We start from the raw sequence: 25,144 nt of genomic DNA, 5'->3' as shown, positions 1-25,144 counted from the left end.
ATTGAATTTTCATAACAGAATTGACAACGCACATTCTTTTCTTGAAACTATTTTATCTCTAAGCTAAACAATGGTTTGTTTTCACATTCCATTTGCTAATTCTCTCTCGTAATCTATTTCTAAACCTAAATTACGAGGTTCGAATTTCGTCTAGTCTATTTCGTTTTCATTTTAAGTAAATCTCTCTATTTTTATACTTACATGAAAAGGGGACAGTCCTTATCATGTAACATCCCTCCCTTCCATATTTCACAAAAAAAAACGTATGCATTTTTAAATTTAGTACATTTTTTTTACATCTACACAACCACACGGCTAGGAAAGATCAGGCTAAAAAAATTTCTTTAAGTCAGCCCTCCTCAGCCGACATCACAATTATTATATTTTTATAAGATCAGAACCTTTCTGATCTTCTTGGCATTTACTTTTTGGGTGTAGGGTCTTTACCTATGATTCACATCAGCTACTTTCTAGCCACCCATATGCCGCAGACTAGAGATTTCCACCTCCCTCGAAATGGACGACTCCCTTCGTCCGAAAAGTGTCCTGATCGTCTCTTTCCGCATGGTTGGTCTTATCAAGTATGGCTTTGTTTTTTATTCTATAACTATCTCATACGAGACATACCAAAGCTCATAACCAATCTTCTTGGTTGGCTTTAACTATCAAGATATACCTTTTTTCTCTCATACGGATTCACTCGGATTTCCTTGCTTGGATTCTCGAAACTTCGACGAGGATTTAGAAATATCACCCCTAACTAACTAACACCTTTTGCGCCACAACACCTTAATTGCGCACTAAATTCTATCTAATTGCCGGATTTTTTGTGATTTTTTCTTTTCTCTCACCAGAGCTTCCAAGATCCAGCAGATATATCCCACATTCATGCGTCTCTAAAAGAAAATACAAGGTTATATCTTTCTTACGTAATCTACGGCATATTTTTGCCTGTCTCTTACTTCATTAAGCGATATGTGATTGCCTCGGGACTACCTATCATCGGTTTACTGGTCCCCTTAAGGATTTTCGTATTCTTTCCAACGCCTGTTTATTAATTAAGCCAAGTCTTACCACTTTCTTGGAGTCATTACGTGCGACCAGCTTATTTTAAGCACTTAATTAACACAGGTTCCCAAATTTTTCGAATAGGGGCACATCTTGTGCTTATCAATCCCTACCAAGTCACTTTTCTTGGAAAAAAATTATAGGATCTCTAAACAAAAAAAAACTAAATGCTAAAAAAAACATCTTTCTTACGGCTTATCATATCTAAAAACTCTCTAAATACTCATTTACGTAATTTTAATTCTTGTCCCCCTTCTAAAATTCTAACTGAATCTGTAAGCCAACCATACGTCTTAACTAGATTTTTTTCTCCTAGACTGTTTAAATCTAATGTATATTTACTGATGACTTTGAATTCCTGCTGTGAAAACATTAACATTTACATTAAATTTACAATATGGTTCAACATCAACATATTTTCAAAATAAAATACCTTAATACATTTAAACATTTTGCAACAAAACAAAAAAAAATAAAAATTCGTTACATTATACATTTCAAAAGTCCATTAACACAAAACAAAAAATTGTCCCTTTTCCAAAGACCAGAACAATTAAAACACACTAAAAAAACGAAAAATATTCACAATGCATAAATTTGATTTTCATTTCTGCATCCTTCTTTTTTCTATAGTGTATTTTATTTTATTTATTTATTCATTCTTCCTTTTAATACTCGAGAATTTTAAATGTACTTTCGACTTTTTACACTAAATTGTTATTTATTATGGTTGACAGTTTTAACTCTAAACAATTCAGACATTAACACACATTCTTATGAATGACACACTGTCCTATTTTCTATTTGTGTGCGGCCGTATTCAACAATTTTTCTCTTGCTTTTTTTATTTTATTTATGAATGAAATATTCGTGGGTTGTTTTTTTTTTTGTTTTTTTAACTGACCGTTTCTCTTTTATCATTCATTACGGCATATCGGCCTTTTTTTTCTTTTTTAATATTTTCTTGTAAACTTTAGTTTTCTGTGTGTGTTCACATTTTTTTTTCTTTTTTGTTCGCATTTCTGTGATCGTGTAATTCTTTTTCCGTGGTATTATTTATTTTTTTTTTAATAATCTTGGACCCTTTTAAAACGTTGTGTTTCTTTTTTTTTTTCGTGGTAACCGAAGTTTTTTCTTTTTTTTTTTTAAACCCACCCTTGCTGGGTGGTCTGGTCACTTGCGGCTCCAAATTGTATTTGTTATATAGACCCCAGGTTCGGTTTTGCATCGTTGATGCAAACTGGTCAACGGGCACCAAATTGTGCTTGTTATATTTTTATTCGTATTTCTTGTTGTTATTTTTAGGTCTTATTAATAGTGTGAGTCTTAGTGTCTTAGGGAGATTTTTATTAAAAGTGATGTTGTTGCGTTCTGTGTTCGTGTTATAAAGTGATTCATATATATAAAATGTTCATACTTAGAAGTGTAATAGAAGCTCTTAGAGTGAGGAAACAGTGTTCAGACAGTCTCAGTGTTCACATTGTAGATATGAGATGTAGAGACGTGTATGTAAAGACATTTTAAATCACATGATATACAAGACATATAATGACAATTTTCACTTTACCTTTTGGTAGAATTACAACACAAAGACGACGTTTATAAAAACACATGATTGGTTTATTTCCTCTACGACCGGTCGTGGTTTTCTGAGTCAAGAATTCAAAGCTTTACATACTAAGTTTCAAAGGTGACCGTCTCGCTTCTAGACGTTCGAATGTCCATGTCTCGACTGTCGTCTGTCGTCCTCAGACTCCCTCTCAGTCTCTCCCCCAGTTTCTCTCTGCTTAACTCTAAAGTTTCTAACTATATCGAGAACTTCCCATTTACCATGACGTCATACACATGTTAAAACATGTGTCTTCTTTCACGTGTTCTGGAAATACGTGTCCAAACCTTTTCCTTTGTTTACAAAAGGAATTTTAACCTATATTCCCAGTAACCTATTTTTCCAATATGTTAAAAATATCGAATTTTCATAACAGAATTGACAACGCACATTCTTTTCTTGAAACTATTTTATCTCTAAGCTAAACAATGGTTTGTTTTCACATTCCATTTGCTAATTCTCTCTCGTAATCTATTTCTAAACCTAAATTACGAGGTTCGAATTTCGTCTATTAACTAAATCTCTCTATTTTTGTTACTTACATGAAAAGGGGACAGCCCTTATCATGTAACACACACACACACACACACACACACACACATATATATATATATATATATATATATATATATATATATATATATATATATTTAAAGTGATGGTTATGTAGTTCAAACGAGAGAAAAAAATGTATATTTTAAAGAGTGTAGCCATCAACAATTGTGGGTGTTTTTAAAGGTTTTCATCATATTTTTATTTTAAAATATTTTTATAATGCGTTTCGAGCTTATGGTGTGCTCTCTTTAGATGTTTTCGTAAAAAGTTTTTCTTTAAAATTGTGTGTTTTTCTTTAAAATTGTGTGTGAGTGTGTGCTATACGTGGGGAAAGAAAGTCTTTTAAAAATCCATAAAAAAACATAAAAACCTTCACCAAATGGACCAAAAGCGCCCTCTTTGAATCTAGCTTTGACCGGACACTTTGAACACTTACGGTTGGAGACAGGATGTCTGAGACCACATCACTCTGAAAAACACATTTAGTATCAGCATAGGTAAAAATAACCTTTCAAACTCCCATTTTACAGAAAAACTTTTTACGAAAACATCTGAAGAGAGCACGCCCTAAGCTCGAAACGCGTTATAAAAATATTTTAAAATAAAAATATGATGAAAACCTTTAAAAACACCCACAATTGTTGATGGCTACACTCTTTTAAATATATAGCTATATCTATCTATCTATATATATATATATATATATATATATATATATATATATATATATATATATATATATATATATATATATATATTAGCTGTGAAACATCGAAACAGTACTGTATGTTGATGACTATAATGCTCCTCATCTTGAGTTGAGCATATTGAGAAGTGATACACGAATTACCATTTGCGAATAAAGCGAGGCTCTTTGTGCAAACAAATCGAGCTTAGGTATTTCGGCCGATGTCAAAACATCGTTTATTCACGACTCGCACAGCAGCCGTCAATTAGCGTAATGGTTAGGAGCCTTGACTGTCGTACAGGCGGTCGGGTTTCAATCCTGGCTTGAATTAGTTGCCTTTCTAGCCGCACTGATGAGCTGTGGAACAGCGAAACAGTACTGTATGTGGATGAGTATATATATATATATATATATATATATATATATATATATATGTGTGTGTGTGTGTACACACATATACACACACACACATATATATATATGTACACACATATACACACACACACACATATATATATATATATATATATATATATATATATATATATATATAACTACTTCATTTAATCACATAAATTAATATACGAAAGTATAAATTTATGCGTATACTTTAAGTATTTACTTCAACAGTGCTCAATACGTAAGTAGAGCTTGGTAGTAAGTTTTATATATTTTATAACTTACTATATATATATATATATATATATATATACTAGACCACCCGTGACCCGTTGGGTCAGTACGTTATATTAGCTATGGAATTCATGTATGAGCGTGACACTTGTGGCATAAAGAAAATAGGTTTTTTTTACATAACAGAAGCATTTCTATGAAAGTATATTAAAATGAAAAAAGAATATAGATAGATTTCTATGAGTCGTTCTGTTTATTATAATTGTTATTTTTTTTTAAATTACAGTTACTGAATTATAAGTGGTTGGTCATACTTATAGGTAAATATGCACTGAACAGGTATCATAATCCTTATTATAGTTAAATTCAAATTTTGATATATCATCTTTTAAATGAAATTGTTAGTTGAAAGTACAGAATAATAAAAAAAAACACTCTCCACATGTTAATAATAGCTTTTTAAATAGAAAATGAAAATAAAATGTAACTTTTTTCATTTAATTTAAGCAAACATTCAGTACCCATTGTGTAAAATATTTAATTTGTATGTTAATAATAAGGTCAATAAAATTAAGACAATTCTTTTCTATTTACATTTTTTGTACAATTAATTTTTTTTTAAAGAAAACTTTTGTTATCCTTTTGCTTAATTGAGACTTCTTATCAGGTTCTAACTCTCTTATATCCAGATTAATTATATTAATCAATTTATTTTATTGAATATGTATCGCTGAAAAGCACGGGTGCTTAAGCACTTATTGTACAGAAAATAAATATTGTATTCATATGCTAATAATAAGGTCACTAAAACTAAGACAATACTTTTCTATTTACAACATTTTTTGTACAATTTGAGTGTTTTAAAAAAACTTTTATGTTTTCCTTTCGCTTAACTATCCAGTTTTACATCGCTCCCTTTTTCTCTCTCTCACACATACACGTAACTATTTCTCGCGTACGTAACGAAAACAGAGGGAGTAGGAGTGTTGAAATCTATGAGAGTGAAAGTGAGAGGTGTTTTCTTTCACCGCCGCTGTTTCTATTAATAATGAGTGTTGTTTTTTAAAAGGGAGAAGTTTTTTGAAACTGCGACAGACTTTACGAAGTTGAATGTTTTTAGCCGTTAAAAAAAAAAAAAAAAAAACTACGGTTGATTTTATAAAATTATTTATTTATAATGACATGAATTAAAGATTTCTCGCGTACGTAACGAAAACAGAGGGAGTATGAGTGTTGAAATCTATTAGAGGGAAAGTGAGAGGTGTTTTCTTTCACCGCCGCTGTTTCTATTAATAATGAGTGTTGTTTTTCTTGTTTGTTTACTTTTGTTTTTTTAAAAGGGAGAAGTTTTTTTGAAACTGCGACAGACTTTACGAAGTTGAATGTTTTTAGCCGTTAAAAAAAAAACAAAAAACTATTTGATCAAATTAAATGAAATTGTTTGTATTAAAAGCGATATAAAAATTCCGGAATTGGAATAACGGATTGAAGACGTTGCTATTTACGCATGCGCAACCGGATGTTGAAAACCGGAAATCTGATTGCAAACATACAAGATCCATAGACTTTTAGTATTATATATGTATATATATATATATATATATATTAAGAAAAGATAGTCTGAATAAAGAGCCAGAGAAATACAAAAGGTAAATATACTTATATCTATCCCTTATAAAGAAGGGTGGAGCCTATGAATTTCACACTAATTGTTCGGAATCTTGCAAATATAAGATCAACTCAATGGAGGGGGGAATTGGTCCTCTTGAGATATAATAGAAGAAATATGGAATAAATAAATTTAATGAATTAGTATTGTTATTTTTCTCATTCATTGTTCTGATGAGAAGATTATATCTTAATAAACACAAAGTCGTCTCTGAAACGATCGTATACTATTCAAGTTTTTGTTTCTTTGTTTTGTTTTATTGGAATATATACATGAACTAAATCCGTTTAATTCATTTATCCCACACTTCCTCTCTCTATATATCTTTCTCTTTTTATCTATCTACCTATCTACCTATATATATATTGGGAGAGGTGTTAGTCTAGCGGCACTGATGAGTTGTGAAACAACGAAACATGTCTGTATGTCGATGACTAAGATATATTTTATAAAGCTCCCCTCTTCGGTAGAGCACTCTCGTAAATTATCTTACTCGCTGCTTAATTTAGCTGAAATAATGCGAAGCTCGCGCTTTGTTTACAAACAAACGTTTGAGCCCTCTACGAGTGGCAAACGGATGTTTATTTAAATAGACGTCCGGACAGTTTAATTTCGGCCACCGATTCCGTAGTCAGGGGGTAGGACTGCCGACTGTCATCACGACGGTTCTAGGTTCGATCCTCGGCTTGGGAGAGGTGTTAGTCTAGCGGCACTGATGAGTTGTGAAACAACGAAACATGTCTGTATGTCGATGACTAAAATATATTTTATAAAGCTCCCCTCTTCGGTAGAGCACTCTCGTAAATTATCTTACTCGCTGCTTAATTTAGCTGAAATAATGCGAAGCTCGCGCTTTGTTTACAAACAAACGTTTGAGCCCTCTACGAGTGGCGAACGGATGTTTATTTAAATAGACGTCCGGACAGTTTAATTTCGGCCACCGATTCCGTAGTCAGGGGGTAGGACTGCCGACTGTCATCACGACGGTTCTAGGTTCGATCCTCGGCTTGGGAGAGGTGTTAGTCTAGCGGCACTGATGAGTTGTGAAACAACGAAACATGTCTGTATGTCGATGACTAAAATATATTTTATATATATATATTTATATATATGTGTGTGTATATATATATATATATATTGATCATCAATCCCATTTTAGCTTTGTTTTGTGTTTCTTTGTGAACAACTTTCTATCCCTTGTTCTTCTGATAAACCTATTTCCTATTTATATATATATATATATATATATATATATATATATATATATATATATATTTAATTCCTAAACTTGATGGAGGACAACGTCGATAGTATCATATTTTGCTTTCTCAAAAAACATAATTTATTGAATGGCTCTTGGATTTCTATTTTTTATCGTTCTGTTTTCCTCTCTACTCCGGTTTCCCTTTTTACGACATTTCAAAGCAAAATTATTTCTTAGGTTAATGATATTAAAACTATGAATAAACGAAATAATATTACAAAAATTCTTAAATTTGAGAAAATGACGATCCTTTTATCACCCTATAATAGGGTTTATATACTTTCGTTTGTTTTCCATTTCTTTCTTTCTATGTTTTCTATTCATTTTTATTTTCATTTTCCCGATCCATTCATCTTTTTGATTTCTTTGATAAAATACTTTTTTTTTACTTTTTATGCAGATTCCAGGGACAGCTAAACAAGCTGATGCAATCACACGTTTTCATGAATGACTACACATTTTCCTGAAAATTATTGATGTTTGACTTCACGCACACAATCTTACACGTTGCTGATCCACTCAACACATCATCCTATAAACTTATTCAACTCATTCTAAAGTCAAATCCAAATCCAATCTATAGGTACTGCTACACAAAAGCAACGAAACTTATTCAAAAATATAATATATATAGTTTAATATTTTATAGTTCGACAACTTCAATATTTATTTCGTTAAATATCCCGTCAGGAAGAAAACAACAAGTACAATTATCTGGAAAACTCATTAATTAAACACGAAGTGAGATTAAAGAATGGCAGCGGTTATTATTGACCTTATTAATGTAGTTTGATTGAATTATTTGCAGTTTTGTTAGCAAAATAATTGATAGAATAAGGTCAGCTGACGCTAACGACAATATATTATATATATATATATATATATATATATATATATATATATATATACATATATATATATATATATATATATATATATATATCTTTTTTAGTTGTTAACTCTTAAAAATCAAATGTTGCCGGATTTAAATGGAGATCCCCCCCCTTTTTCTCATTTTTTTTAATCATCTTCTTCTAATATCGTCTTTTCAAATCATAATAACCACTTCTGTCTAACTCTGACGAGGTTACTGGATCGCTAATACGATTCATATATATATATATATTATATATTATATGTTTATATACTAGCGAGGTATATCTATATGTTTATGTAGTAACGAGGTATGTCTATATGTTTACATAGTAGCGATGTATATCTATATGTTTATATAGTGGTGAGGTATGTCTATATGTTGATATCCTTGTATATGCACAATTCACTCTTCAAAGACTTCAACTAATTAACCGATCATTATGAATTTTGAAACATATCTAATACGCTTAAGCGTACTAGTTTTATTTAGTTTTATTTAAAAATTGGGTAGAAGCCTTTCATGAAAATCCAGGTACCTCCAGTCTTTGTGTAATTTTACTAATAAGTATAAGACATCAATTAATAAATTTGTGGTCCCCTCTTGCCAAACGTTCACAAAAAAAAATGACTCGGCTAGATCCAACCACTATCAACAATTGTTGCCACTCTCTATGTGCCTATATCTAAACGCAGATTCAGTGAACAAAGCTTCTTTCTTAGAACTGTCCGCCTGTGGAACTCTGTTCCGCTGAGCTACTTTCGTGCAGATTATAACTAAGTATAATGTCAACAAGTTCTTGCCACCTTAAATATTCAAATTATACCCAATTTCAACCAATAACAATTACTAGCTGCGGTTCCAATAAGTACCGTATACTCATTAACCCTTATCCTGGAGTAGCCTTCAGGCCTTGATAAATGGTGGATTTCTTGAAGAAGATATATATGATACAAATTTCAGTTTCTTGAATGTATTTAAAGGGGGGTTTAGGAGGCATTAAATAGGCACAACTTTTTATTTGAAAATTCAAATATTTCAAATCTGCATTAAATTTGATCCATAGCTCTTTTACTTAAGCCTCAAACTTTAAGCATTTTCTAGAACTAAAATTATGTAACGGGTTTTGATTAAAATGATATAAGGATCCTAAATATAAGATTTTATAGGATTATATATCACCTTTAATTTTCAAAAAAAGTCCCCCTTGCAAAGAGTTCCGATGCTGTGAGCCATGATTTTCCAAATTGGACAAGACAAAATCATTTTTGAAACCAAATTCGATACTAAAAGATGTTTTTTTTTTTACAATGTATGTTTTACGAGTTTTACAATTGCACAATACGGTTACAGGAGGACATTTTTTTAAGTTTAAAGAGCGCTGGTTAGAAGGGGAGACAATTCAAGAATTCCCTAAATTTTTCCAAAAGAATCTAAAAAACACACACACACGCACACACATAAAATCTGGCTTGTTAAAAAAAATAATCCCCGTGTTATTAGAATTTTCTTAATGTTATTTTAATTCAACAAATGTGTAAAAATAACTTCCTTAAAAAAGGAGATATATTCCATTATATATTCTATTATTTTAACAACTTTTATTTATTTTGTGTTATTTTTTTTTAATTGCTTAATTTTATTTTATTGTTCGGATAATTAATGACTCATTTTGTATTATTGTTGTTGCTTGACATTTGTTGGTATTTAGAAAAGTTTATGGAACTCTTGAATTATCACACTTCTGATAAGTGTTTTTTTTAAATAGAAAGCAAGATAGTTCTACTGTGAAAGTAGTGCATAAGTGCAACGAATTGTCTTATGGTCCCCTCTTGCCAAACTTTCACAAAAAATGACTCGGCTAGATCTAACCACTATCCATATATGCTAAAATGACTGCAGAAATTTCCCTCTGGACCAAAACATCATAGATTTGCAACATACGAATTCAATATATCTAAACTAATAACCACTATTTTGATTTAGCTTTCGAACACCATTTTAGAAACATTCAGTCGTGATAATAAAATGCTACAGTGCATCCTACAAGCAATGCCATCACAATCGTAATATCTCTAGATGGAGAAGTTCCTATTTTTCTTTCTAAATATTTAGTACTACCACTGCTCACAGGAGGCGAATTCTGCATGTTCTACAGATGTTGTCATTACACCGAGCGTAACTGGCTAATAGATACATAGACCTAAAATATTTTTTCCCATTTCTGATCATAATTAATAAAGGCTCCCTCGGCAAAGTCCGTCCATTTTGATTGGCTGAGCTTTGAAAATTCTCATAATCCAGAATGCGGTACCTCGCTTTATGAACAAATGCTTACTAACATTAAAATGTGGCGTCACTAACAGACATATTATTGCGCGAGACGTCAAATTTATTTATTGCATATGTCATTTCAGGTATTAAGATCGAAAATTACAAGAGAGAGAAAATTATTAAACGAACGTTAAATAATCCGTTCACTTGCTTTCTTATACAAAGTTAAAAATACGTAATCCACTATAAGAATCTCGTTCGTCATTGTCGGCGTCGAAGTACGATGATGTCTTCGTCAAAACATCAACAAAAATTACAGTTTCTCGAGTTCTTTTTACCATTAAACATTTCTCCTAAAAATAAAAAAATAAAAAAACACAAAAAAAACAATTAACAAAATACGGAAGTGTATTTGTAAATTACTTTCTCTTTTCCATGCAATTTTACATTTTCTATGTTTTCGGTATTATGATACTGAATACCGCATGTATAATTGTCGCTAAAAAAAGTCATGCTTTCTTACAGCCATCAACACAACGCACGTGGGTGCGTTGTTTGACATATGACAAGACTATTTTTCAGCGACAATTTTACAAGTTATTCGTTTATAGATTACTAGAAAAACTATGAAAATTGCAAAACTAGGATGAATGTGAAAGGCAGTAAGAAACAAACATTTGAACTTTTTTTAGCCTTGAACATTGCCTTCATTAATGCTATATAAAGAATATGGCTATATTGATTATGTAAACTCGTGACTAAATTGAAGAGGTTAGCTCACAAATATTTGCGTCTTGTTGTATTATTATGCTAAATACGAGAGTTAAATATGGTTATATTGAACCTGTTAACTCGTGACTAAATTGACGAGGTTAGCTCCGAAAAAGAAACAAATATGGAAGTTTATTGAATGAAATAAAATTAACTTTTTTTTTTTTTGCCAACAATCTTATTTCTGCAACATATTTCTTTTCGGAACAAATCTTTATATAAAAGACGGTATTATTTGGAAGCTAAACACTTCAATATATAAATATATATGAAACGCGTCGGTACTTCGCCACGGTACATTCATTTAGGCCACGGGCACCAGTGCCCGTTATTTTAATGTGCCTAAGTTACTCCCACTAACAACCGTAGTTTAATTGTTTTTTTACAGGTGGAGTGACGGCATACTTCCACTGGGCAACGCTGGTACACAGGTCCTGCTAGTAATGAATAAACGAGTTCGTCATAGCACATTTCATTAAAGTACTTATAACAACTGGCACAGAGATGCAACATTGCATGTGATAAAAGTTTGGCTGATATTTTGGAACTTGGGGGCTCTTTTTTATATCATATTTAATAGGGAAATACCAGTGGTAGATGGACCAGCCAAATCTGGCAACAATATTTTATGCATGTCTGAATGGTTACGTTCCATACAGGATACTCCCAGATATGTGTAATTTTTTATCATGATAGAGAGATCTCATATTCTTTGCAGTAGCCGCATTCAATTTAACCTGTAAAAATCTGATTGTAGTCGTTAAATTACAGTATGTCCTATGTGGACCAAACGTGAACTTGTAAAGAGGCTTATGAAGCCACTTTCTTCACATATTGAAAATACTAAAGAGCAGCATTATATTCTATTGTAACTAAAACCTACAAGAAAGAATGAATTATGACATACAAAGTGCCTTCAGGAAGTTCCCAGACTTTTTTCATATGGGCACTTTTATTGATAGTACACACAAGAATCTTTAGTCCCCTTCGAAGTAATCTCCTCTGGATGCTATGCACGTGTTGTATCGTTCCAAAGCATCTAAAAGGGCCCCAGGGATGTTCTCTTGTGTGAGCGTGTCGATGACCTTCGTCAAATGCTCTTTCGTCTTTTCAGATGTTTAATAATGACAGCTTTTAATGTTTTCCTTGAGCTTAGGGAATAGCTAAAATAGCAGGGAGCAAGGTCTGGATTATATGGAGGATGAGGATCTGTTTTAATGTCCATGACAACGTCTTTTTTCTGATCTTCTCTGGGCACTCTTGGGATACATTTCGCGCAAATCTTCCGCATCTTTAATTTAATTGTGTATACAGTTTCCACACTAACTTCAAACTCTGCAGTTATTGTCTTTATAGACACACAATGGTCCTTATCCATGGCATTATTTATTTCGGCCAATCAACTCTGGTGTTCTGAGTTCTTTACTCCTCCCACACCTTCCATCATTCTTCACAGAGTCCCTGCCTTATTTGGATCTCTTATACCACCCAAAAACTTATGCTCGAGTCATGCAAGAGAGTCCAAAAGCCGTCTGAAGCATTCCATACGTTTCTGTGGCATTTTTTTTTTTATTTCAAGTTTAAAACAGAATGTTATTGCATATTCTTCTTCTAAAGTGTCCTCACATCTAGATTGCATTTTTGAAATTCAAGAGCTCTAACAATTAGGCTTCAGTAGGATGTATTCCAATTCCTGCTATAACTGTTTATTTGAACCTAAAATCATAAAAATTAGCCAGTCATTTCATAAAATATATAACAATAACATACTTAATTTTCAAAAGTCTACTATAATTTTAAAACGGCTGTACAAAAATAGTCTGGAAACTTATTGAAGGCACCTCGTAAGAACAGTTTCAGTTTAATAAGTGCAAATCCAACCGGATTTTACGAGTCAAATGAGATTGTCAACAAGTGCCTGGGGAGCGAAACTAAATGCATTTCCTTGAGAAAATTCAAAAAAGAATCCATTCACTTCCGGTCGCAGATTCAGTTCATGTAAACGTGACATTCAACTCAAAATGGCGGATACAATGTTTGCTATTGCTTTAGTTTTATTCTTGTTAATAAGCAGCGTTTATTATTAGAAAATAAATTTAAACAACTGAGGAAAGAATTACTAGGCAAATATTATTAAGCACGTTTTCTTCACGTGTTATAAATAGCGTCTCGCAACTGGAAGGATGGTGAAATTTTCTCACGAATAATTTTCTTTAGAAAAGTCTTAAAGGATTATGGAATATGAAGGTTGGCACGTTAGTCAATCTGCTCGCTTTTCTAGTGTGTATGATTAAGTATCATTGTGTATGATAGCTACAATGTTTCCCTATTATTAATTCTTACTCGCTAGGAGTTCCTACACGAGCCGTTTCTCGTAATCTGGAAGGTGACAGTGGTCAAGTGGTTAACGACACGAACTGGTGACCTAGGTGCTACAAGTCCGAATACACAAAAAACACTTTCACATAGCCATGTTGGCAACCTTCATGTGGTCTCTCCTGTAAATTTATTTATAGAAAGAATTCTGACTAAATAAATATAGGAGAAATCAATGCCAACAATAGAATCTTCGGATTTATACGATATGATGATAACTGATAATCTTTCACATGTAGAAACAGGTGGGCATCCTTGCGATCTGAATGACAAGTCTTCCCATATTTTAATATTTTAATCATGATTCGTCATATTTAGCAGTTTTTTTTAAATTGTTCCTTGTGCTCCCATAATTACTGTCATTACTGTAATTTTAGCGTTCATATTTCTTAACTATATGCGTAATGCTTGTTTACATTTTGTTGAAAAAAGGGACAATTAAAAATTTAGAGAAAATTCAAAACAGGATAATAACTTAGGTTTCAAGTTGGGAGAGCGAAAAAATAGTGGGTTTTCTTGGGGTTTAAATATAATTGTAAACAATTCATTGAATTTCTGCAGCAATAATATTGACGAAAACCAATGACTTGTTTATATTTATAATAAAAACTCAAGAAAAGGGCGACATATCTCAGCTTGAAACATAACGTAGTCTGTTTTTCCGAACTTCTGTAATATTATATACAGTGCCGGCAAAAAGAAGGTCCGCACTTGTAATTTAAAAAAAAACAGCAAATTTAAGCTAAATTTAATGCAAACTATACCTCATTTGATTGGCCTTTTATCATTCTATAATTTTACCTGTTCCTATTTACAATGCCTCCCCACGGGACAGAGTTAGACACCAAGGTCGTTTTTTAACGTGGAGAAATGGAACAAAAATAAAAATTGTCTCAATCGTGAAGGATTTCTCCTCCACTGACAGAGAACAGGAAATTGAAGTGCAGTATCTGAAGAACAGATACTACACTTTGATGTATTTATTTGCTCCCCCACTGAGAAAATTATGCACAAGGCCGATTTTTAATGTGAGGAGTGAAGGGGAAATGGGGACCAACTCCCCGGGGAGTAGGGGAGCTGGATAGTGACAATTGGTATGAAGGGTTGCCCCTACATTGACCAACGTCTTATATGTGGGGTCGCCCCCACATATGGTCTTTACTTGCAGTATTTGTTTATTTGCTTCCCCACTGAGCAAATTAGGCACAAGGCCGTTTTTTAATGTGGAGAGAGAGGGAGGGGGAGGGAAAGGGGGGATCCAGCTCCCGAGAGGTGGGAAATGGGAGCTGGATAGTAACTGTGGTCGTAGGGTGATCCCTACCTTGACCAAGTTCAGATATGTGGGGTTACCCCCACATATGGTCTTTGCTAGTCATAGCTGGTCTTTGCTTGCAGCATCTGCCGGAACAGATGGTATTTATTTGCTCCCCCACCGAGCAAATTAGGCACAAGGCCAATTTTTAATGTGAGGAGTGAAGGGAGGGGGAAGGGGAAAAAGGGGACCAGCTCCCGAGAGGTGGGAAATGGGAGCTGGTTAAAGGTCAGGCATGTGGGGCCGTCCCCACACCCGGTCTTTGCCAGTCATAGCTAGTCATAGCTTGCAGTATCTGCCGGAACAGATGGTATTTATTTGCTCCCCCACTGAGCAAATTAGGCACAAGGCCGTTTTTAATGTGAGGTAAAAACCAGCTCCCCTTAAAGTAGGCAAAAAGGGGGCACTCTGGTTACCAAAAATAATAATTGTCCCAGTATAGAGGGTTTCCCCTCCATTGACTGGTACAAATTATCTTAAGTGCAGCATCTGCCGGAACAGATGGTGTTTATTTGCTCCCCCACCGAGCAAATTAGGCACAAGGCCAATTTTTAATGTGAGGAGTGAAGGGAGGGGGAAGGGGAAAAGGGGACCAGCTCCCGAGAGGTGGGAAATGGGAGCTGGTTAAAGGTCAGGCATGTGGGGTTGCCCCCACATCTGGTCTTTGCTAGTCATAGCTAGTCATAGCTTGCAGCATCTGCCGGAACAGATACTACACTTTGATCTTGGCCCGAAGGCCAGGTACGTTCCTGTTCATATTTGACTTTTAGTTGAAATATTCTAATGTTCACGTCAATTTAAAAAAATAACTTCAAATTGCAACTTCAAATTGACCATTACGCTAAACAGCTGCTGTGTGGGTAGTGAATTAACGATATTTTGACATCGCCCGAAGCTGTACTACATCGAAACAGTCCGTCTGTTAAAGTACTATATATATATATATATATATATATATATATATATATATATATATATATATATATTACAATAATAATTTTAGTACCTACAGACACAAGTGTTTTATCCTTTCGGGAATCATCAGTGCAGGGTGACACGATTACTACCGTTTGGGAGATTCGAACCTTGCCACGAAGAAATCTCTTGCCCATTAAACAAGAAACTAACTTCATGGCTGATCTCTACTGCAAGAAATATCGTTGAAATTTTAACATTTATTTTTTAAATGTCGTAACATCTGTCCAGAGTTATCTAATGATTATAATATCGCGAGCTTAAGTGATCGACTTTCTATTTAAATTTTAAAGTGCTAAACAGTAAGAAACCGAGCTTCTTAAAGGGGCTGACTAATTATTATAATAATAATTTTAATATCTACAGACACTAGTGTTTAATTTTTCGAGAATCATCAGTGCAAGGTGACACGATTACTACCAGTCAGGATATTCGAACCTTTTTTTTACTACATTTTCACCCCAAACAAGGCACGTTGCCACTTTGATGTAGGGGGCTACTCTCGGGGACCTAAGTTCCAGGGGTACTATGTAGTTCATCAGCAAGATGTCTGTTCACATTACACTTGAACTTCTGCATGTCAGTACAGTTGGGGAGGCAGGAAACCGGAAGAGAATTCCAAAGTCTTGTTGTTCTGGGGAAGAAGCTATTAGAGTAAAAGGCTTTCTTACATCTAGGAATCTCATTTGTATAGGGGTGAGACTTCGCTGCTTGTCGGGTTTGTCGGGGGTATTTTTGTCGAGGGGTATTTTTGTACAAGAACTTGTAGTCCGTCAGAGCATCAACCATTAAAATACTTGTAAAACAGGCAGAGGGATGCAACATTCCGTCGGTGGGACAGGGGCTAGTTTAGATGGCAGTTCGGAACCTATTAGGTTGGCGACTCTCATTTGAACCCTGTCCAGGAGCGAGAGACTAGTAGCAGATGCACCAGCCCAAATGTGACAGCAGTACTCCATACCTGGGCGAATGGTGGCTTTGTAGAGGTACAGGGTACTTTCAGGCGTAAGTAACTTTCTAGTACGATAGAGAGAGCTCACTTTCTTTGCAGCAGCCTTAGCAATAATCTCGATGTATCTATTCCAACTCATGTTTCCTGTGAACGTTAAGCCAAGGCGCTTGAACGAAATGCTCTCAGGTAAAGTATCTCTAGCCATAGCTATTGGTGGGTGGTAAGGTTTCATGTAATTATTAAAAGAAACGAGCTTTGTCTTGCTAGCGTTGAACCTTACCATCCATTTTTGACCCAATTCCACTACAGACAGAAGGTTTTCCTCTAGCGTTCGGCCATTACCTTAGATATGTGCTTATTAGTTTTCCCCACATGCTTGCTATAGAGCGTGGTGTCGTCAGCAAATATACCCATCTCAGAGACAATTTCATCAAGTAAATCATTTATGAATATCAGAAATAACAAAGGTCCAAGAATCGATTCCTGAGGCACACCCGCATTTATATCAAATTTTTGGACGTACGTCCATCGAGGAAAACCTGGATACTTCTCTCATTTAAGAAGGATCTAATTATGCTAAGCATTCGTTCAGTAATACCATAGGCTTTTATTTTCATCAGAAGGCCATCGTGCCATACCCTGTCAAAAGCCTTACATATATCAAGGGCTACTGCCCTCCCCTCCTTTGCCTTATAAACGTTCTGAGATTACAGTTAAAATATCAGCAGTGGATCGGGCTTGCCTAAATCCATATTGGTGGTCTGGTAGAAGTTTAGCAGCTGTAAGGGCTTGATTAATTAAGGACTGAAATATTTCGGCGAAAAGAGGGAGGAGACTAATTGGGCGATAATTTAATGGATCAGTTCTTTTGTCAGAGTTTTTGTAAACTGGTACCACAGAAGCAGTTTTCTCGCAGCCAGGAAAGCAAGATTCGTTAAGGTATTTGTTAAAGAGTTTAGAGAGAACAGGAGCGACCTCAGCAGAGCATTTTTTAATAGCACAGTCAGGATGAAGTCAGGTCCACATGCTTTTGATGTGTCTAGGTTTTTAATAATATCATGTACTTGGGAAGACGTGATCTTCAGTTCGTCTAGCGTGGTTTCTGTCTGCAGAGGAAAATTGGGGAGGGAGTGGCTTGCTGAGTCCAAGGTAGAGTTTTAGGCAAACTGACGGGTAAGCATGTTAGCTTTCTCAGTTGCTGTGCAAAAAAAACTCCTGATTGTTTGATAGTGGGGGTATTGTCGATTTCCTATTATTTGCTAACTTTATTTATTAACCTGGCCACAAAGACATCTCTGACTCCAGTAACCATAATTAAATTTAATGAACATAAGTGCTATGGTTTGGGTTCTGAAACCTAGTACAGTCAGATACGCTGATAATCCAAGGATATGGCGAAACACATGTTTTATTGTTTTATAAATATGTGTGTTTGGAGCCGAATTCAGTTCGCTGCAAGACCACATGCAAGGATGAAAACGCATTAAAAAATTGTTGGAAAAGTTAAAGATGGTACAAGAAAGAATTTATTCTGACAATTTTCCAAGTTGGAACAGCCTATCTACTCATAAAAAATGGATTTCAAATATTCGCTTTGAAAACTGGGCTCAGTTATTGACGCAACGTCGGAAACATGCAATTCTTGCACTCACCAAACAGACTGCACGTTAAAATAGCACGTCGGTACAAGTGTGTGCCTGATCTTTCGGCTTCACCGACAAGTTCAAAACTATTGATTTTTCCGAAGAGAAATCTAACTGCATGCACATTGCCGCATCTGTGATTATTACAAGGAAGTGTAATGAGGAAGTGGGAAAGAAAAGAGTTTCAGCCGATGTGAACATGTTTTTTAAGTAAAAATTTTAAGCAAAGAAAAACAATAATAAATATATTAGAAAAATTAAAAAAGGAAACATATGCAATAGAAAAGCTGACGATCAACTAAATAATCCTATGTTCAATTTATGGCTATAAGTGATAAGTGCTAGTCTAGCCGCATTGAAGAGCTGTGATACAGCGACACAGTCTGTCTGTTGATGACTATATATATATATATATATATATATATATGTACTAGAAGATGTACCTGGCGTTGTCTGGTATTAAAGTAATGTTAAATTCCTTTTTAAAAATGTAGTAAAAAAACAAAAAGAAACTGAGACATGTGCATGCGAGTAGTATACTTTTTCTAAACAGTTAATTTCTTGCAAGTAAAAGCAAAAATACTCGAGCCGAGATCCAAACCAAAACCTAAAGAAAGTGAGTACAGTACGATAACCATTAGACCAGCTTGACACAATTTAAAAGGTGTTTTCAAAGTACTTATTCTTAGCATAAGTAATATCTAATGCGAATTATTCACGCATTCGCATTCATGAAACAGTTAGCAAACGTATAAACATCCGATGACTCCCACGTACCAATTTTTCAATTTTTGCCCTTTAGCAGCCCTTTTTCCCAGATGAAAACGGATTGAAAAGTTTTCCACATATCTGAATACCCTATACACAAAATTTCCAGTTTGTAGATAAATATTCGTTGAGTATATAGGTTGAGATGTGTCCTCACACAAACATTCTCTCTTTCATATACACGTGCGAGCGCGCGTGCACGCGCGTGTGTGTGTGTGCGTTTATAAAATCTTTGACGTAGTTTCGTAACTCTCCATTGGGTTTCTTTCTATAAATCGAACAGAGATCAATTATTTAATAAGAATTAAATATTTATTTATTACTTGGGTTTCACGAAATCAGATTAAATCAAGATGATACCGCCGGTTTCGAACATTTGCAGCCTTAGAAAACTAAACATGGTGTAATGAACTGATCATAAGCTCTCATCAGCCATTAAGCTGTGGCATCTACTTGTTCTTTTGGGGAAATCGCATACCATTATTTTTGTTAATATTTAGTTTATTTATTTTCATTTTTGAAGCAATTAAATGTGTGGGTATTAGTTAGAAAGAATTAAAAATAAACAAGTAGGACAAACTAAAAACGACCAAATAATCTCAAACCCAATTTAGTACTTCAAGTGGGGATGGGGTTCAACCGGTGTGAAATATTATTATTATTATTATTATTATTATCATTATTATTATTATTATTATTAATAATAATAATAATAATAATAATAATAATAATAATAATAATAATAATAATAATAATAATAATCTTTTGTAAATGTTGATATTTAGGGAAAGCATGAGATAGGTATGTTTACATTTTTGTTTCATGGTGAATTTTGGAATATATATTTTCATCAACCCGGCGAGTAATATGAGCGCATTAGTAATTTTGTAAACTTTACTATTCATGAGGTGTGTCCACCCAAACTCACACCCAAAAAGCTTTTAAGATAATGCTCTACATTTATAAAAAAATGATGCTCTGCATCAAATTTTGAATTATATTCAGTAATACATTTTTAAAAATATCGATGCACCTGAACATAATTATGTTCGTGCTTGGTAAAATCCTAAACTATTGATTTTATCATCATGTATTATGGAATATGTATTATTGGCAAAAAGATGAATATTGTTGTGATATTATTATTATTATTATTATTATTATTATTATTAGCATTATTATTTTTGTTGTTATTGTTGTTGCCTTTATTATTTTGTTATTTAGTAGTAGTAGTAGTAGTAGTAGTAGTAGTAGTAGTAGTAGTAGTAGTAGTAAAACTCTTCTGATTCTTGGAGATGATGTTTGGTTATTCGCATTATTTAGATTCTTCAGGCTACTGTTCTCATCTGGAGTGTAATTTTCACAACGTTTCAGTCGATATAACCTCCGACCCTCTTCAGGTGTATCTTGTTGAAGTCTGTAATGTTTCTGTCAAGCATGGAGATTTGGACGGAATTTTAAATCGAACCCTTTATTTACTTCACAGGGGTAGCATGTTCTTGTTCCATCAGCCATGACTGGATAGAGGTCCTAAGTAATTCGCAATTGTATTTTTCGGTTGTTCACATTGAGAATTGAACCTTCTACCTTCAGGAGAATATCATTTTCACAATTGATTTTTCCTAGTACTCTTACCACTGCGTCACGGTTTCATGCGGAAAATGATAATCTCTTGAAGGTTAGCGGTTTAATTCTCAGTGTGAACGATCGAAAAATACAATTACAAATTACTTTGTATATCTATCCAGTCATGGCTGACGGAACAAGAGCAAGCTACACCGTTTGAAATTCTATCCAAATTCCCGAGTTCGACAGAACCATTTCTGAGTTTGACAAGATACACCTGAAGAAAGTCGGAGGTTGCATCAACAGAAACGTTGTGAAAATGACACTCATTTTTGTAGATTATGAACGAACTGTGATGTAGAGCCAATAATCAACTCTCTTATGATGGTCGTAGAGGCCATTTTCTATAATGGCCACTAAAAGACAGACAACAGGGTTTGTCGTTGAAGGGTTTAGTGAATAAAACAGAATGTTTTTAATCAAGACATGACAGAAAGATTTTTATTTCGGAAGGTGTTGCTGATATTAATTAAAATATCTAAGTTAATTGCACAAGAAATGATGACAAGGAAATGATGAGGCATTAATTGCTAGCATTCCTTGTGAATAGTCTATATTCATTTTAGTTATGAAATAGTTATCTACCCTTCTTTCTCTTTCACTCAATAATATGTCATGGATATTGCTCACACTAATAAAGGTGGCAATCAACACAATTATTAACATAATTATTCCAATTACATTAATATCATAACTTGTCAAATCGCATACTTCTCTCGTTGGTAGACACTAATATATTTCATTATCTCAATAATTTAACACATAAACTGCTAAATGTAATGTACGTATAAGTTTACCTTTTTATAGTACATGTGTACTGTGCGAAGCAGTCCAGAATCTTCAGCTTAGCTTTGAGAGTGTAATCTCTTGCTGCAAATACACAATTCTAAGGTGCTATGAGTTATGGGGTAAGCTGATTTACCTATTTTACAAATAATGGACTTACCTAGAGACTATAAATATATCTAACACGTCATTGAGTAGCGATTTGAGCAGGTATAGCTCCAGAATCATGGCGTGTACTTTTGTAATATACTTTTGTAATAATTTTTTTGTAATATACTTTTTTTGTTGATTATATCGCTGTGTTTGCCTCGATTATTATCAGCCTGTCAGAATTTGCAATACACAAGCTTATTGGCAAGCCTTGAATGGTTCTCTGATGGGAGTAATTTTCTAGCGCGGTAGAGAGATCCATTTTCTTCGCAGCAGCCTTGGCAATATCCTCAGTGCAATTATTCTAATCCATGCTGCCTGTGAATTTGAGGAGTTTGAAAGATGGGCTCTCGGGCAGAGTTTTATTTTGTCATGGCAATCGTTGCACAAGATTATTTTCTTACTCACATTAGTTCCAGCAATAAATTCATATTCGTATTCACAATTTCATTTATTCATCTTCGACTGTAAGCGACTTTAATATCGGACTTAATAACCCTAAAAGATATTTAACGAGTGGTGGGACCAGCAATTTGACATATAATAACTCATTTTCTTTTAATGAATAATAAATTGCAAAGTGCTTTTCTGGGTGCATTTGCAATTTGAGAATAACGTACGAAGAATAACGCTTCCATTCGTTAAATATCTTTTAGGGTTATTAAGTCCAATATTAAAGTCGCTTACAGTCGAAGATGAATAAATGAAATTGTGAATACGAATAGGAATTTATTGCTGGAACTAATGTGAGCAAGAAAATAATCTTGTGCAACGATTGCCATGACAAAATAAAACTCTGCCCGAGAGCCCATCTTACAAACTCTTCAAATCCACAGGCAGCATTAATTAAAATAATTGCATTAAGGACATTGCCAAGGCTGCTGCAAAGAAAATGGATCTCTACCGCGCTAGAAAATTACTCACATCAGAGAGGATCCTATATTTTTACAAAGCCAGAATTCGCCCATCGATTATTGTTGCCACATCGATTGGTGCATAAGCACTAATCGATCACTCTTAGGATTTTTAAAAACGACTTTCTAATTTAATAGATACTGTACTGCAGGTCAAGCTCCAACCTCTGTCCCATCTCCGCAATGTCACATCTCTATGCCTGCTTTACAAGTATCAGATAGAATGAGCTCTAATGAACTCAGCTTCGACCAACCGGACAAACACCAAATTCCAACCTCCTCACTGTTGGGGTCCCTAGATACCGGAAAGTCTTTTACTATTATAATAGTTTCTTCTCCCCACCCCGTTTCCTACTTCGCTTAGTGTACTAACCTGCAGAAGTTTAAATATAATGTGAACAGACATCTCACTGCTCAACTGTTCACAGTCCCCTGTTAGACACGATCCTAAATAATAGACCATTGCATTTCAAGTGGCAACGCCGGCCTGAAATGCTAGTATATATATATAAAAGTGAAAGTGTCTGTCTGTCTGTGTATCTGTGTATCTGTGTGTCTGTGTGTGTACATTTCCCTACGCAATAACTCTGTCAATTTTTAGTATACAAACTCGAAATTTGATATACAGAGTGCTGAGATTTGGAAAGATAGATGTGATCGGTTTTCGGCCAGATATGTGTCTGTTAAGAGGTCAAAGTTCAACTATTTGACATTTGAGAACTCTACCAAACTCCTCCAACAATTTTGGGTCTAAACACTTGAAATTTTAGATATTGGTTCCTTGAACATGGATCTAAATTAATAACGTGATTTGAGCCCAAAACAATGAATGTTAAAGGGTCATAATAGGGGTCAAAGTTTTAAAAGTTGATCGGTTTTTTTCTTTTTTTTTTTTTTTGCTCAGCATACACCTCCAAACACCCGGGCAACGCCGGGCACCCATGCTAGTCTATATATCTATAAAAGTGAATGTGTCTCTGTGTGTGTGTGTGTGTGCGCGCGCGTGTGAGTGTGTCTGTGTACATTTCCCTACGCAATAACTCTGTCATTTTTTAGTCTACAGACTCGAAATTTGATATACTGGTTACTGAGATTTGGGAAAATCTATGTGATTGGTTTTTGACCATAAATTTGGCGATTAAGGGGTCAAAGTTCAACGATTTGACCTTTGAGAACTCTACCAAACTCCTCCGACAGTTTTGGGTTTAAACACTTGACATTTTAGATATTGGTTTCTTGGACATGGATCTAACTTAATAACTTGATTTGAGCCCAAAACAATAATTTTAAGGGGTTATAATAGGGGTCAAAGTTAAAACAATTAACCGCTTTTTCTTTTGCTCAACATACACCTTCAAACACCCGGGCAACGCCGGGCACACATGCTAGTATATCTATAAAAGTGAAAGTGTCTGTGTGTGTGTGTGTACATTTCCCTACGCAATAACTCTGTCAATTTTTAGACTACAGACTCGACATTTGATATACAGGGTACTGAGATTTGGAAAGATAGATGGGATCGGTTTTCAGCCAGAAATTTCGCTGTTAAGGGGTCAAAGTTCAACGATTCGACATTTGAGACCTCTACCAAACTCCTCCAACAATTTTGGGTCTAAAAACTTGAAATTTTAGATATAGGTTCCTTGGACATTGATCTAAATTAATAACTTGATTTGAGTCAAAAACAATAGATGTTAAGGGGTCATAATAGAGGTCAAATTAACCGTTTTTGCTTTTTGTTTTGTTTTTTGTTGTTGTTTGCTCAGCATACACCTCCCAACTCCCGGGCAACGCTGGGCTGAAATGCTAATATATCTATAAAAGTGAACGTGTCTGTGTCTGTCGGCGTACATTTCCCAACGCAATAACTCCGTCAATTTTTAGTCTACAGACTCGAAATGTGATATACAGGGTACTGAGATTTGGGAAAATCTACGTGGTCCGTTTTCAGCCAGAAATTTCGCTAAGGGGTCAAAGTTCAACGGTTTGACCTTTGAGAACTCTACCAAACTCCTCCGACAATTTTGGGTCTACGCACTTGAACTTTTAGATATAGGTTCCTTGGACATGGATCTAACTTAATAACTTGATTTTAGCCCCAAACAATAAATGTTCAGGGGTAATAATAGGGGTCAAAATTTTAAAAATTGACCTTTTTTTTTTTTTTGTTCAGCATACACCTTATAACACCCGGGCAACGCCGGGCTGAAATGCTAGTATTCAATAAAAATGTACTT

This window comes from Euprymna scolopes, chromosome 6 (assembly GCF_053919585.1).
Source record: "Euprymna scolopes isolate OS-2025 chromosome 6, ASM5391958v1, whole genome shotgun sequence".
NCBI classification, from domain to species: Eukaryota; Metazoa; Mollusca; class Cephalopoda; order Sepiida; family Sepiolidae; genus Euprymna; species Euprymna scolopes.
The sequence above is the reverse complement of the archived record's forward strand: the minus strand, read 5'-3'. Positions refer to the sequence as shown.